At 49.1% G+C, this 16,890-nt stretch overlaps 9 non-coding genes across 9 annotated transcripts; all 9 read right to left on the bottom strand.

The window, feature by feature from the left end:
- Positions 1-5,523: 5,523 nt before the first annotated feature.
- On the bottom strand, positions 5,524-5,597 carry Trnan-guu. The gene has a single exon. It is a non-coding gene; the product is annotated as a tRNA-Asn (tRNA).
- Positions 5,598-12,230: 6,633 nt separating this feature from the next.
- On the bottom strand, positions 12,231-12,304 carry Trnan-guu. Its single transcript has one exon. It is a non-coding gene; the product is annotated as a tRNA-Asn (tRNA).
- Positions 12,305-12,637: 333 nt separating this feature from the next.
- Positions 12,638-12,709, bottom strand: Trnat-cgu. Its single transcript has one exon. It is a non-coding gene; the product is annotated as a tRNA-Thr (tRNA).
- Positions 12,710-13,398: 689 nt separating this feature from the next.
- On the bottom strand, positions 13,399-13,472 carry Trnan-guu. The gene has a single exon. It is a non-coding gene; the product is annotated as a tRNA-Asn (tRNA).
- A 333-nt stretch (positions 13,473-13,805) lies between these two features.
- Positions 13,806-13,877, bottom strand: Trnat-cgu. Its single transcript has one exon. It is a non-coding gene; the product is annotated as a tRNA-Thr (tRNA).
- Positions 13,878-14,566: 689 nt separating this feature from the next.
- On the bottom strand, positions 14,567-14,640 carry Trnan-guu. Its single transcript has one exon. It is a non-coding gene; the product is annotated as a tRNA-Asn (tRNA).
- A 333-nt stretch (positions 14,641-14,973) lies between these two features.
- Trnat-cgu lies at positions 14,974-15,045 on the bottom strand. Its single transcript has one exon. It is a non-coding gene; the product is annotated as a tRNA-Thr (tRNA).
- A 689-nt stretch (positions 15,046-15,734) lies between these two features.
- Positions 15,735-15,808, bottom strand: Trnan-guu. The gene has a single exon. It is a non-coding gene; the product is annotated as a tRNA-Asn (tRNA).
- Positions 15,809-16,141: 333 nt separating this feature from the next.
- Trnat-cgu lies at positions 16,142-16,213 on the bottom strand. Its single transcript has one exon. It is a non-coding gene; the product is annotated as a tRNA-Thr (tRNA).
- Between the last annotated feature and the right edge of the window lie 677 nt (positions 16,214-16,890).

The raw sequence follows: 16,890 nt of genomic DNA, 5'->3' as shown, positions 1-16,890 counted from the left end.
AACCAATGTTCTGCCTATGCATTCAGAAAACCTCTGAGGCCAGTAGAATACTTGTCATAGGTTGTAGAACATCCCTTTCATTCAGTGTACTGCCATGTGTTAGATGCTGCTCGAGATAGCTCCGCTCCTTGCAGGAAGGTTTAAAAAATGAATGCCTTCTGTGAGGTTCGAACTCACGACCCCTGGTTTACGAGACCAGTGCTCTACCACTTTTTTTTTTTTTTTTTTTTTATATTTTTTTTTTTTGCACCCAAAGCAGGAATCATACCCCTATGTACTGAAATTAAAATCCTAAAACATGACTATATAATGTAGACTGCTGACTGAAATAAAGATTAAAACACGAAAACTTCAGTCCTGGTGTATAGAAGAAACATATATAAAGGCGGCAAATCCAGAAACAGTATAAAAGAAAATGGCTCACACAGGTGACCTTAGCCAACACCCTCTCTTTCAAATGTCAGGCTAAGCATATTGGCAAAATCATCTCGGAGGCCTGGCAATCGCAAGCGCTGCCAGTAAGCAGTAAGCATGTACTGCCGAAACGCTAGGTGTCCATCCTCTTCATGACAACTGTTGACAAAATGTACGAAATGGCCAATCAACCACATGACGGTATGGAGCTTCGTCCGCGGAAAAAAGGAAGAATCGGGCCGGACGATGATGTCAATAGTATAAGCGGCTTCAGCAGACCTAGTGACAAAAGCAAGTTGTTTCCTGAGCCAACGCCAATTAGCAAGGTGCCCACAGCAGGTGAATCGATGTTCAAGGGTATCCAGGAGACCACACCGAGTACAGGTGTCCGTGTCAGAAAGACCAATACGGTGCAGTCGTACATTGGTGGGAACCAGATTATTTATTACCCTATACCACGTGGACGCTACGGCCATAGAGTGGATCGGCAGACTAACGTTCTTCCAGACGTTCCTCCAGGACACAGATGGAGACGCCAGTTCTATTGGATTGGGACCGGCCAGCCCCTCCCAGCGGGCAATCAAGCCCTTGGTCGTTGGCACCGGTCGCCGCAAGAAGACGTCACCGAGGTAACTCACCGCAATGTAAAATTCCCGAATGTGTTTCAACTTAAAATTTAGGCGTCCGACATCGACAGGTGGAGCAAGGCTCGCCGGACGCACAACAGTAAAAAGCCTGGATGTAATTGAAGTCACTTCTTGCGTAACAATTAGAGTCGTTCGGCGGACGTACAAAGCAGACGCCTTGCGAGTAATGTCAGAGAGGCCCAAGCCTCCGGAGAGACGCGGTTTCGTCATTACCTCGTAACGTAACTTGAATAGATGGCCCTTCCATATAAACCTGCTAGACAATTGGCGCAACCTTTTCGCCACCATCATGGGAAGTGGGAACAGCTGAGCAACATAATAAGCTTTACATAGAACGTAGGTGTCTAAGATTCTGACTTTTTGCAAAATGGTAGCAGAGCGCTGCTCATGGACCATCAGAGCCCCCTGTATCTTCTCGGTGACAGATTTCCAATTGAGAGCCGCCATTTTTAGAGGACACCGATCAATGATAATCCCCAAGGACGTATGGCGATCGACAAAAGTGGCCCAAGGGACGTCAGCATCGCGAAATCCTCGAATATCAAGGAACTTACATTTACCCTGATTGAGACGCGCTCCAGAGACACGACAGTATGCATCAACCGCCCCTTTCAACAACGGGATATCATCACGTTGACGGAGGAGAACAACGACATCATCCGCATATGCCTTAACAGAGAGCTTCCCACCAGAGAGGGACATACCCTGAAGCTTGAGAGCAATAGTCCGAAGCAGCGGTTCCAGGGACAATACGAATAAAGACATAGAGAGCGGACTACCCTGAGGCACTCCGCGACGGATAGCAATGGGCGGCGTCAGCTGCCCATTGACTGACACCCGAGCTGTTATTCCCCTATACAAATTGCCAAGAACACCACGTGACGAAGCGTTAAAACCTATTGTACCTAAAACACGATCTAAAAACACATGACTGACGTGATCAAAAGCCTTATAAAAATCAAGGAAGGCAAAGGCACAATGTACGTTTGTAACCGCCGCAACCGAGACAAAATCCCGATATTCGGCTACTGGTGTCAGAATAGATCTATCATGAAAACAACATTGATGTGCACCAATCACACCCCGAAGCAGAGAAGACAACCGGCTATTGAGCGCTCTAGCAGCTGTCTTATAGTCAAAATTCAGCAATGTGAGCGGACGAAGATTGGCAGCAGATAAACGACCACAGGACTTCGGGATTAAAACAATTTTCCCTACTTTAAAATCGGCAGGCACATCCATCCCCCTGACAATCTCATTTAAAATCTGCGTAAAAATGCCACCCAAAAGAGGCCAAAAACGGAGATAAAATTCTTTAGGCAGGCCGTCTGGACCCGGCGATTTACTGGACGGAGAGCGAGCAATAAAATCGAAAACATCATCTACCTGGAACTCCCGGAGAAATTCGCCGTTCGCGTCAGGCGCGATCGTCGCAGTTAGATCCCCAAAGACATCATCCGAAAGAGACTCACCAGAATCATCGGCAGAATATAGACTAGTGTAATACTGATGAAGAGCACGAACCATTTCCTCCTGTGCAATAAGCTGTCGCTCATCATCCACCGTAAGAGAAGAGATGAAGGAGCGACGACGACGAGTCTGATGCCGTAGCAGGTGGTACAAGGATGTCAGTTCACCTTCAACAAGAGAGTGAGGTGTCGACTTAACTCGCAGACCATCCATCTGTCGTCGTTTAAGGCTTAAGAGCTTGGCTTTAATACGACGAACATCATGGATCCGCAGTGGAGAGGTACCCGCCGCGTCATATAGTTCACGCAGGACAGAGTAGTAATATTCATACGTGTTCTTAAAATCACGCGTCCTAGCAGCACAGTAGAAAATCAAAGTCTGACGAATCTTGGGCTTGGCAAACGCAGTCCACCAAACCAGCAAGGAGGGGTATCGCGGGACAGAGCGAAGACATCGCTCCCACACGCCACTTATAACATCATCCATAGCACTGTCGGCAAGGTGGGAAACATTTAACATCCACTGGGAACGATAAAGTTTTGCAGGTTGGTGACTAAGATTTACAGTTGCAGTAAAAGCACAATGGTCAGAAAAACTAGTAGGAATAACATCGACAGAAAGAATTTTATCACATAAAAAATCAGATAAATAGAATCTGTCGAGTCTACTGCATGAGGACCCGGTAAAAAACGTATATTTCACCAGGGTTGGATATTTGTGTTCCCAAACATCACGCAGATGCATCGTACGAACTAAGTCATGTAAATCACGGCAATAATTAAAATTGGGGGACTGGTCTGCAGGGCGTAAAACACAATTAAAATCGCCTCCGAGCAGGAGACTCCGAGGACTCTGGCGCAAAAGATAAATAAGCTCTTCTTTATAAAAGCGCGATCGAGCCACAGTGTGACCCGAACCAGAGGGGGCATACAAAACAACGAGGCGGAGATCAAAAAGACGACAACCAATCCCACGGCCAGAGTCAAGGAATTCAATGTCAGTAATAGGAATGCCCTCTCGAAAGAAAAGAGCAGTTCCTGTTGAATATTCCGGCGCGACATTAAAAACAGTTTGAAATCCAGGTAGAGAGAGATCAGAAAACAACACTTCCTGCAAAAAACAATACGTCCGCACAGGCGTCGTAAATAAACTGCCGCAAAGAGGCAATGCGAACGTCGGACTCAATACGGTTAACATTTAAGGTAAGAAAGGTGTATGCTTGAACCATAGAGAGAAAAGCGAGAAAACAAATCACCTACACCGACGCACCAGCGTCACAGTCCATAGCAGGGGTGACAGAGGCATCCGAGGGAGGGGGACTGGTACCCCGTTCCGCGGATCCCTTACGTTTCGGTTTTTTACGAACAGCATTAACGTTCGGCTGAACGCGTAACTTGCGTCGGCTGACGGGCAAGGAAACTTCAGCCGCCGGTGACGTAGGAGGGTCAAGTTCTGTATCCGACACCACCCGCGCCGGTCCACATGCGGGATCCGGGGTCGCGGGGGAAACATCCGACAAAACGGAATGGTCAACACCTGCACTAGCTTCCGGCAAACATGGACTGCACGGAGGCGAAACGTGAGCAGGAAGGTCCGAGGCCGCAGAGTTGGAAGGAAGCGGAGCAGCTCCGCTGGCAGAGGTATGGGGCAGCGAATCAGGAAGTTGTCGCGGCTCCACTTGTTGTGACATCGAAGTCGGTTCGGAAGACGGCGCCAACAGGCCCGACCGACGACCCGACTCGAGAGAAGCTGCGTCGGAGGCCGGAGGGGCGCCAGCAGCCGCCACTGGAACCGCTACCTCAGGAGGGCAGGGAGCAGCTACAGTACACAGTGGCTCGGAGGATGCCGGTCGCTCGGACTGGGGCATCTCAGGGAGATCCTCATCCGTACTATTTCCATCGTGTGGGCGACGCCTCTTATTATTCAAAAGTGGCACACCCACCTGAGGGACAGACGGAACAACATCAGATTTAGCACGCAAAGGAGGAAATTCTGTATCAGGGGTGCGCAAAACCTGTGGAGGGGCGCTACTACCACTGGACCGTGCTACACCAAGAGCAGAACCACCTGCAACGAGGTCAGCGACCGTTAACTTGCGACGCTGTTCGAGAGAATTTTTTAAAACAAAAACTCTCCGCGGACAGTCGGTACGCACGTGACCACTTTCATTGCACAAAAAACAGGTGCCCACCTGACCACTATATGTTACATGGACACGATATCCACCGATCTGCAGGTGAGATGGAATATTCTGCTTAACGTGCATTTCGACTGAACGAATACCATCACTGAGCTAAGAAGGCGGCAGCTTAGCGTTTGTGAGCTATCCCCAAATTGTTACTTCATCATACTGAATCTTGCAGCCCTCGACCAGATATCGGATTTGGCACACAGCTGCTGCTGGGGGTGTCCACATTGCCGTTTTCCAAATCTCTTGAATGTTTCGCCCTTACGATCGAGGACGAGCGTCGGCCCACCAAAAGTTAGCGGTCTGCACAATCCTGACCTAGTGCACAGCTTGTGGGATAGCGTGGCTCGACTGCGAAATGCGCCTTTCGGCTCCTCTCTCTGGCTACAGTGCGCTGTTGTCCACAGTGGCACTGGCGTTGCCCATGGGGCTTCATGTAAGGCGACTGCACGTCGCTCGGCCAACAGCGGCCTACTGCAGACCGACACTTAAGACACACCAAATACAAATCGACATCGAGAGACAGGCCATGTCATGTGGCACTCGCGACGTATATGCTGAAATTGAATGTAAAGAATACGTCTTTTGTAGCGGGCGTCCCTCTACTGCAGTGTCACACATGACGAATAAAAAGGAAAACAGCAGAACGTCTGTGTAGGGCCATGTTTTTACCTACAGTGTCACTTGGCTGAATGTGTATAAGGCTCTGTGGCATCACTCAAACGCAGCCAAATTGTCACACTAGCTGTGTATCTCTAACAAAGTTGACGTATGTCCTCACCTCGGTGCCGGTTAAAACGATTTCGCCCCCGGGTGGGCTCGAACCACCAACCTTTCGGTTAACAGCCGAACGCGCTAGCCGATTGCGCCACGGAGGCCTTGACTTTGGCTCCCTTGTGCTCTGTATATCAACGCAATTCGTATACCTTCTGCAGGAATCTCGCAGAATGGTAGCATTTGCTTACGCCTCTTCACATGGATAACGTGCATGCACACTGCAGCGAGGCTCGTAAACGAATGACATCGCCAAGCATGACATTATACTACAAAATGCATACAAACCAATGTTCTGCCTATGCATTCAGAAAACCTCTGAGGCCAGTAGAATACTTGTCATAGGTTGTAGAACATCCCTTTCATTCAGTGTACTGCCATGTGTTAGATGCTGCTCGAGATAGCTCCGCTCCTTGCAGGAAGGTTTAAAAAATGAATGCCTTCTGTGAGGTTCGAACTCACGACCCCTGGTTTACGAGACCAGTGCTCTACCACTTTTTTTTTTTTTTTTTTTTTTTTTTTTTTTTTTTTTTTTTTTTTTTTACAGCATTCTTTTAAGTCCAAAGGGAACACACACAGACACACACACACACACACACACACACACACACACACACACACACACAGACACACACACACACACACTTAAATAAAAAGAAGATATAATTGGTTTCTAATGCAAACAGCAAAGGGTGGATTTGTACCTCAATTTATATATACTGGGAGTGCATAATAAATTCATATTTTTTTTCATTGTGTAAAGTTAGAGGTGACAGTGAGATTCAGGCCTGCGGAAGCAAAGTGGGCAGGGGTCGAAGCCCGAGGCCTGGCCACGATGACTCCACCGTCCTGTTTCCGAAAGGCACCTGTACAAGGGCGTAGTATTATCCCCTACTGTCTCGGTTCGTGGTCGCTCGTTTGTTTTTCTTGAGCGCCCTAAAGGTCCACGAAAACTTCAGTCCTGTATGTAGAGAAGAAACATACACCAAGGCGGTAAATCCCGAAACAGTATAAAAGAAAATGGCTCACACAGGTGTCCTTAGCCAACACCCTCTCTTTCAAATGTCAGGCTAAGCATATTTGCAAAATCATCACGGAGGCCTGGCAATCGCAAGCGCTGCCAGTAAGCAGTAAGCATGTACTGCCGAAACGCTAGGTGTCCATCGTCTTCATGACAACTGATGACAAAATGTACGAAATGTCCAATCAACCACATGACTGTATGGAGCTTCGTTCGCGGAAAAAAGGAGGAATCGGGCCGGACGATGATGTCAATAGTATAAGCGGCTTCAGGAGACCTAGTGACAAAAGCAAGTTGTTTCCTGAGCCAACGCCAATTGGCAAGGTGCCCACAGCAGGTGAATCGATGTTCAAGGGTATCCAGGAGACCACACCGAGTACAGGTGTCCGTGTCAGAAAGACCAATACGGTGCAGTCGTACATTGGTGGGAACCAAATTATTTATTACCCTATACCACGTGGACGCCACGGCCATAGAGTGTATCGGCAGACTAACATTCTTCCAGACGTTCCTCCAGGACACAGATGGAGACGCCAGTTCTATTGGATTGGGACCGGCCAGCCCCTCCCAGCGGGCAATCAAGCCCTTGGTCGTTGGCACCGGTCGCCGCAAGAAGACGTCACCGAGGTAACTCACCGCAATGTAAAACTCCCGAATGTGTTTCAGCTTAATATTTAGGCGTCCGACATCGACAGGTGGAGCAAGGCTCGCCGGACGCACAACAGTAAAAAGCCTGGATGTAATTGAAGTCTCTTCTTGCGTAACAATTAGAGTCGTTCGGCGGACGTACAAAGCAGACGCCTTGCGAGTAATGTCAGAGAGGCCCAAGCCTCCGGAGATACGCGGTTTCGTCATAACCTCGTAACGTAACTTGAATAGATGGCCCTTCCATATAAACCTGCTAGACAATTGGCGCAACCTTTTCGCCACCATCATGGGAAGTGGGAACAGCTGAGCAACATAATAAGCTTTACATAGAACGTAGGTGTCTAAAATTCTGACTTTTTGCAAAATGGTAGCAGAGCGCTGCTCATGGACCATCAGAGCCCCCTGTATCTTCTCGGTGACAGATTTCCAATTGAGAGCCGCCATTTTTAGAGGACACCGATCAATGATAATCCCCAAGGACGTATGGCGATCGACAAAAGTGGCCCAAGGGACATCAGCATCGCGAAATCCTCGAATATCAAGGAACTTACATTTACCCTGATTGAGACGCGCTCCAGAGACACGACAGTATGCATCAACCGCCCCTTTCAACAACGGGATATCATCACGTTGACGGAGGAGAACAACGACATCATCCGCATATGCCTTAACAGAGAGCTTCCCACCAGAGAGGGACATACCCTGAAGCTTGAGAGCAATAGTCCGAAGCAGCGGTTCCAGGGACAATACGAATAAAGACATAGAGAGCGGACTACCCTGAGGCACTCCGCGGCGGATAGCAATGGGCGGCGTCAGCTGCCCATTGACTGACACCCGAGCTGTTATTCCCCTATACAAATTGCCAAGAACACCACGTGATGAAGCGTTAAAACCTATTGTACCTAAAACATGATCTAAAAACACATGACTGACGTGATCAAAAGCCTTGTAAAAATCAAGGAAGGCAAAGGCACAATGTACGTTTGTAACCGCCGCAACCGAGACAACATCCCGATATTCGGCTACTGGTGTCAGAATAGATCTATCATGAAAACAACATTGATGTGCACCAATCACACCCCGAAGCAGAGAAGACAACCGGCTATTGAGCGCTCTAGCAGCTGTCTTGTAGTCAAAGTTCAGCAATGTGAGCGGACGAAGATTGGCAGCAGATAAACGACCAGAGGACTTCGGAATTAAAACAATTTTCCCTACTTTAAAATCGGCAGGCACATCCACCCCCCTGACAATCTCATTTAAAATCTGCGTAAAAATGCCACCCAAAAGAGGCCAAAAACGGAGATAAAATTCTTTAGGCAGGCCGTCTGGACCCGGCGATTTACTGGACGGAGAGCGAGCAATAAAATCGAAAACATCATCTACCTGGAACTCCCGGAGAAATTCGCCGTTCGCGTCAGGCGCGATCGTCGCAGTTAGATCCCCAAGGACATCATCCGAAAGAGACTCACCAGAATCATCGGCAGAATATAGACTAGTATAATACTGATGAAGAGCACGAACCATTTCCTCCTGTGCAATAAGCTGTCGTCCATCATCCACCGTAAGAGAAGAGATGAAGGAGCGACGACGACGAGTCTGATGCCGTAGCAGGTGGTACAAGGATGTCAGTTCACCTTCAACAAGAGAGTGAGGTTTCGACTTAACTCGCAGACCATCCATCTGTCGTCGTTTAAGGCTCAAGAGCTTGGCTTTAATACGACGAACATCATGGATCCGCAGTGGAGAGGTACCCGCCGCGTCATATAGTTCACGCAGGACAGAGTAGTAATATTCATACGTGTTCTTAAAATCACGCGTCCTAGCAGCACAGTAGAAAATCAAAGTCTGACGAATCTTGGGCTTGGCAAACGCAGTCCACCAAACCAGCAAGGAGGGGTATCGCGGGACAGAGCGAAGACATCGCTCCCACACGCCACTTATAACATCATCCATAGCACTGTCGGCAAGGTGGGAAACATTTAACATCCACTGGGAACGATAAAGTTTTGCAGGTTGGCGACTAAGATTTACAGTTGCAGTAAAAGCACAATGGTCAGAAAAACTAGTAGGAATAACATCGACAGAAAGAATTTTATCACATAAAAAATCAGATAAATAGAATCTGTCGAGTCTACTGCATGAGGACCCGGTAAAAAACGTATATTTCACCAGGGTTGGATATTTGTGTCCCCAAACATCACGCAGATGCATCGTACGAACTAAGTCATGTAAATCACGGCAATAATTAAAATTGGGGGACTGGTCTGCAGGGCGTAAAACACAATTAAAATCGCCTCCGAGCAGGAGACTCCGAGGACTCTGGCGCAAAAGATAAATAAGCTCTTCTTTATAAAAGCGCGATCGAGCCACAGTGTGACCCGAACCAGAGGGGGCATACAAAACAACGAGGCGGAGATCAAAAAGACGACAACCAATCCCACGGCCAGAGTCAAGGAATTCAATGTCAGTAATAGGAATGCCCTCTCGAAAGAAAAGAGCAGTTCCTGTTGAATATTCCGGCGCGACATTAAAAGCAGTTTGAAATCCAGGTAGAGAGAGATTAGAAAACAACACTTCCTGCAAAAACACTACGCCGCAAAGAGGCAATGCGAACGTCGGACTCAATACGGTTAACATTTAAGGTAAGAAAGGTGTATGCTTGAACCATAGACAGAAAAGCGAGAAAACAAATCACCTACACCGACGCACCAGCGTCACAGTCCATACCAGGGGTGACGGAGGCATCCGAGGGAGGGGGACTGCTACCCCGTTCCGCGGATCCCTTACGTTTCGGTTTTTTACGAACAGCATTAACGTTCGGCTGAACGCGTAACTTGCGTCGGCTGACGGGCAAGGAAGCTTCAGCCGCCGGTGACGTAGGAGGGTCAAGTTCTGTATCCGACACCACCCGCGCCGGTCCACATGCGGGATCCGGGGTCGCGGCGGAAACATCCGACGAAACGGAATGGTCAACACCTGCACTAGCTTCCGGCAAACATGGACTGCACGGAGGCGAAACGTGAGCAGGAAGGTCCGAGGCCGCAGAGTTGGAAGGAAGCGGAGCAGCTCCGCTGGCAGAGGTATGGGGCAGCGAAGCAGAAAGTTGTCGCGGCTCCACTTGTTGTGACATCGAAGTCGGTTTGGAAGACGGCGCCAACAGGCCCGACCGACGACCCGACTCGAGAGAAGCTGCGTCGGAGGCCGGAGGGGGGCCAGCAGCCGCCACCGGAACCGCTACCTCAGGAGGGCAGGGAGCAGCTACAGTACACAGTGGCTCGGAGGATGCCGGTCGCTCGGACTGGGGCATCTCAGGGAGATCCTCATCCGTACTATTTCCATCGTGTGGGCGACGCCTCTTATTATTCAAAAGTGGCACACCCACCTGAGGGACAGACGGAACAACATCAGATTTAGCACGCAAAGGAGGAAATTCTGTGTCAGGGGTGCGCAAAACCTGTGGCGGGGCGCTACTACCACTGGACTGTGCTACACCAAGAGCAGAACCACCTGCAACGAGGTCAGCGACCGTTAACTTGCGACGCTGTTCGAGAGAATTTTTTAAAACAAAAACCCTCCGCGGACAGTCAGTACGCACGTGACCACTTTCATTGCACAAAAAACAGGTGCCAACCTGACCACTATATGTTACATGGACACGATATCCACCGATCTGCAGGTGAGATGGAATATTCTGCTTAATGTGCATTTCGACTGAACGAATACCACTGTAACATTGCAGGCGATGTTGGCTTGACCAGCGTTCAAGGCGAATGCTCTTTACATCACCATACTTTTGTAGACCCTCCTTAAGATAGACATTATCCACCTCCGGTGGAAGGTTGTAAACACGAACATTGGTATACGTGATGGAAGCATTGGAAAGCAGAACGGTACTTACAGAATCATCCCGATGCCGAAAGAGAACTTGATGACCATATTTAGAAAGAATTTTATCAACCTGAAGTGGGTCCATGAACTTAACAAAGAAAACATACAGTTCGGTATCAAAATAAGCAGTGTGCACCTGATCCGAATGAACACCAAAGGTATCTACCAACCAATCATGAATCTCAAGGGAACTAGGTTGCACATTGCGGGTTGACTTGTCGAAAGTAAAACTAACTGTAGCCTGACGAGGAATAACCTGGGACGACATTTTCAAAATAGGCGGTCGAAACCGCTACACACAACACACTGAAATAAGGACAGAAAGTAACACAAGGTACGAAACAACGACGGAGAAACACTCACAGAAGTTGCAACACAACACGTAAACAACGATAGTCCACTATACGTAACGCTACGGCGGAGCGGAAGACTAGGCACGTCCACACTGCACGGCGTCTAAAGCGGAACTCTTTCCACTGAGCTAAGAAGGCGGCAGCTTAGCGTTTGTGAGCTATCCCCAAATTGTTACTTCACCATACTGAATCTTGCAGCCCTCGACCAGATATCGGATTTGGCACACAGCTGCTGCTGGGGGTGTCCACATTGCCGTTTTCCAAATCTCTTGAATGTTTCGCCCTTACGATCGACGACGAGCGTCGGCCCACCAAAAGTTAGCGGTCTGCACAATCCTGACCTAGTGCACAGCTTGTGGGATAGCGTGGCTCGACTGCGAAATGCGCCTTTCGGCTCCTCTCTCTGGCTACAGTGCGCTGTTGTCCACAGTGGCACTGGCGTTGCCCATGGGGCTTCATGTAAGGCGACTGCACGTCGCTCGGCCAACAGCGGCCTACTGCAGACCGACACTTAAGACACACCAAATACAAATCGACATCGAGAGACAGGCCATGTCATGTGGCACTCGCGACGTATATGCTGAAATTGAATGTAAAGAATACGTCTTTTGTAGCGGGCGTCCCTCTACTGCAGTGTCACACATGACGAATAAAAAGGAAAACAGCAGAACGTCTGTGTAGGGCCATGTTTTTACCTACAGTGTCACTTGGCTGAATGTGTATAAGGCTCTGTGGCATCACTCAAACGCAGCCAAATTGTCACACTAGCTGTGTATCTCTAACAAAGTTGACGTATGTCCTCACCTCGGTGCCGGTTAAAACGATTTCGCCCCCGGGTGGGCTCGAACCACCAACCTTTCGGTTAACAGCCGAACGCGCTAGCCGATTGCGCCACGGAGGCCTTGACTTTGGCTCCCTTGTGCTCTGTATATCAACGCAATTCGTATACCTTCTGCAGGAATCTCGCAGAATGGTAGCATTTGCTTACGCCTCTTCACATGGATAACGTGCATGCACACTGTAGCGAGGCTCGTAAACGAATGACATCGCCAAGCATGACATTATACTACAAAATGCATACAAACCAATGTTCTGCCTATGCATTCAGAAAACCTCTGAGGCCAGTAGAATACTTGTCATAGGTTGTAGAACATCCCTTTCATTCAGTGTACTGCCATGTGTTAGATGCTGCTCGAGATAGCTCCGCTCCTTGCAGGAAGGTTTAAAAAATGAATGCCTTCTGTGAGGTTCGAACTCACGACCCCTGGTTTACGAGACCAGTGCTCTACCACTGAGCTAAGAAGGCGGCAGCTTAGCGTTTGTGAGCTATCCCCAAATTGTTACTTCATCATACTGAATCTTGCAGCCCTCGACCAGATATCGGATTTGGCACACAGCTGCTGCTGGGGGTGTCCACATTGCCGTTTTCCAAATCTCTTGAATGTTTCGCCCTTACGATCGAGGACGAGCGTCGGCCCACCAAAAGTTAGCGGTCTGCACAATCCTGACCTAGTGCACAGCTTGTGGGATAGCGTGGCTCGACTGCGAAATGCGCCTTTCGGCTCCTCTCTCTGGCTACAGTGCGCTGTTGTCCACAGTGGCACTGGCGTTGCCCATGGGGCTTCATGTAAGGCGACTGCACGTCGCTCGGCCAACAGCGGCCTACTGCAGACCGACACTTAAGACACACCAAATACAAATCGACATCGAGAGACAGGCCATGTCATGTGGCACTCGCGACATATATGCTGAAATTGAATGTAAAGAATACGTCTTTTGTAGCGGGCGTCCCTCTACTGCAGTGTCACACATGACGAATAAAAAGGAAAACAGCAGAACGTCTGTGTAGGGCCATGTTTTTACCTACAGTGTCACTTGGCTGAATGTGTATAAGGCTCTGTGGCATCACTCAAACGCAGCCAAATTGTCACACTAGCTGTGTATCTCTAACAAAGTTGACGTATGTCCTCACCTCGGTGCCGGTTAAAACGATTTCGCCCCCGGGTGGGCTCGAACCACCAACCTTTCGGTTAACAGCCGAACGCGCTAGCCGATTGCGCCACGGAGGCCTTGACTTTGGCTCCCTTGTGCTCTGTATATCAACGCAATTCGTATACCTTCTGCAGGAATCTCGCAGAATGGTAGCATTTGCTTACGCCTCTTCACATGGATAACGTGCATGCACACTGTAGCGAGGCTCGTAAACGAATGACATCGCCAAGCATGACATTATACTACAAAATGCATACAAACCAATGTTCTGCCTATGCATTCAGAAAACCTCTGAGGCCAGTAGAATACTTGTAATAGGTTGTAGAACATCCCTTTCATTCAGTGTACTGCCATGTGTTAGATGCTGCTCGAGATAGCTCCGCTCCTTGCAGGAAGGTTTAAAAAATGAATGCCTTCTGTGAGGTTCGAACTCACGACCCCTGGTTTACGAGACCAGTGCTCTACCACTGAGCTAAGAAGGCGGCAGCTTAGCGTTTGTGAGCTATCCCCAAATTGTTACTTCATCATACTGAATCTTGCAGCCCTCGACCAGATATCGGATTTGGCACACAGCTGCTGCTGGGGGTGTCCACATTGCCGTTTTCCAAATCTCTTGAATGTTTCGCCCTTACGATCGAGGACGAGCGTCGGCCCACCAAAAGTTAGCGGTCTGCACAATCCTGACCTAGTGCACAGCTTGTGGGATAGCGTGGCTCGACTGCGAAATGCGCCTTTCGGCTCCTCTCTCTGGCTACAGTGCGCTGTTGTCCACAGTGGCACTGGCGTTGCCCATGGGGCTTCATGTAAGGCGACTGCACGTCGCTCGGCCAACAGCGGCCTACTGCAGACCGACACTTAAGACACACCAAATACAAATCGACATCGAGAGACAGGCCATGTCATGTGGCACTCGCGACGTATATGCTGAAATTGAATGTAAAGAATACGTCTTTTGTAGCGGGCGTCCCTCTACTGCAGTGTCACACATGACGAATAAAAAGGAAAACAGCAGAACGTCTGTGTAGGGCCATGTTTTTACCTACAGTGTCACTTGGCTGAATGTGTATAAGGCTCTGTGGCATCACTCAAACGCAGCCAAATTGTCACACTAGCTGTGTATCTCTAACAAAGTTGACGTATGTCCTCACCTCGGTGCCGGTTAAAACGATTTCGCCCCCGGGTGGGCTCGAACCACCAACCTTTCGGTTAACAGCCGAACGCGCTAGCCGATTGCGCCACGGAGGCCTTGACTTTGGCTCCCTTGTGCTCTGTATATCAACGCAATTCGTATACCTTCTGCAGGAATCTCGCAGAATGGTAGCATTTGCTTACGCCTCTTCACATGGATAACGTGCATGCACACTGTAGCGAGGCTCGTAAACGAATGACATCGCCAAGCATGACATTATACTACAAAATGCATACAAACCAATGTTCTGCCTATGCATTCAGAAAACCTCTGAGGCCAGTAGAATACTTGTCATAGGTTGTAGAACATCCCTTTCATTCAGTGTACTGCCATGTGTTAGATGCTGCTCGAGATAGCTCCGCTCCTTGCAGGAAGGTTTAAAAAATGAATGCCTTCTGTGAGGTTCGAACTCACGACCCCTGGTTTACGAGACCAGTGCTCTACCACTGAGCTAAGAAGGCGGCAGCTTAGCGTTTGTGAGCTATCCCCAAATTGTTACTTCATCATACTGAATCTTGCAGCCCTCGACCAGATATCGGATTTGGCACACAGCTGCTGCTGGGGGTGTCCACATTGCCGTTTTCCAAATCTCTTGAATGTTTCGCCCTTACGATCGAGGACGAGCGTCGGCCCACCAAAAGTTAGCGGTCTGCACAATCCTGACCTAGTGCACAGCTTGTGGGATAGCGTGGCTCGACTGCGAAATGCGCCTTTCGGCTCCTCTCTCTGGCTACAGTGCGCTGTTGTCCACAGTGGCACTGGCGTTGCCCATGGGGCTTCATGTAAGGCGACTGCACGTCGCTCGGCCAACAGCGGCCTACTGCAGACCGACACTTAAGACACACCAAATACAAATCGACATCGAGAGACAGGCCATGTCATGTGGCACTCGCGACGTATATGCTGAAATTGAATGTAAAGAATACGTCTTTTGTAGCGGGCGTCCCTCTACTGCAGTGTCACACATGACGAATAAAAAGGAAAACAGCAGAACGTCTGTGTAGGGCCATGTTTTTACCTACAGTGTCACTTGGCTGAATGTGTATAAGGCTCTGTGGCATCACTCAAACGCAGCCAAATTGTCACACTAGCTGTGTATCTCTAACAAAGTTGACGTATGTCCTCACCTCGGTGCCGGTTAAAACGATTTCGCCCCCGGGTGGGCTCGAACCACCAACCTTTCGGTTAACAGCCGAACGCGCTAGCCGATTGCGCCACGGAGGCCTTGACTTTGGCTCCCTTGTGCTCTGTATATCAACGCAATTCGTATACCTTCTGCAGGAATCTCGCAGAATGGTAGCATTTGCTTACGCCTCTTCACATGGATAACGTGCATGCACACTGTAGCGAGGCTCGTAAACGAATGACATCGCCAAGCATGACATTATACTACAAAATGCATACAAACCAATGTTCTGCCTATGCATTCAGAAAACCTCTGAGGCCAGTAGAATACTTGTCATAGGTTGTAGAACATCCCTTTCATTCAGTGTACTGCCATGTGTTAGATGCTGCTCGAGATAGCTCCGCTCCTTGCAGGAAGGTTTAAAAAATGAATGCCTTCTGTGAGGTTCGAACTCACGACCCCTGGTTTACGAGACCAGTGCTCTACCACTGAGCTAAGAAGGCGGCAGCTTAGCGTTTGTGAGCTATCCCCAAATTGTTACTTCATCATACTGAATCTTGCAGCCCTCGACCAGATATCGGATTTGGCACACAGCTGCTGCTGGGGGTGTCCACATTGCCGTTTTCCAAATCTCTTGAATGTTTCGCCCTTACGATCGAGGACGAGCGTCGGCCCACCAAAAGTTAGCGGTCTGCACAATCCTGACCTAGTGCACAGCTTGTGGGATAGCGTGGCTCGACTGCGAAATGCGCCTTTCGGCTCCTCTCTCTGGCTACAGTGCGCTGTTGTCCACAGTGGCACTGGCGTTGCCCATGGGGCTTCATGTAAGGCGACTGCACGTCGCTCGGCCAACAGCGGCCTACTGCAGACCGACACTTAAGACACACCAAATACAAATCGACATCGAGAGACAGGCCATGTCATGTGGCACTCGCGACGTATATGCTGAAATTGAATGTAAAGAATACGTCTTTTGTAGCGGGCGTCCCTCTACTGCAGTGTCACACATGACGAATAAAAAGGAAAACAGCAGAACGTCTGTGTAGGGCCATGTTTTTACCTACAGTGTCACTTGGCTGAATGTGTATAAGGCTCTGTGGCATCACTCAAACGCAGCCAAATTGTCACACTAGCTGTGTATCTCTAACAAAGTTGACGTATGTCCTCACCTCGGTGCCGG

Source organism: Schistocerca piceifrons, chromosome 5, assembly GCF_021461385.2.
Source record: "Schistocerca piceifrons isolate TAMUIC-IGC-003096 chromosome 5, iqSchPice1.1, whole genome shotgun sequence".
Classification (NCBI taxonomy): Eukaryota; Metazoa; Arthropoda; class Insecta; order Orthoptera; family Acrididae; genus Schistocerca; species Schistocerca piceifrons.
This window is presented reverse-complemented; position numbering and strand designations above follow the sequence as displayed.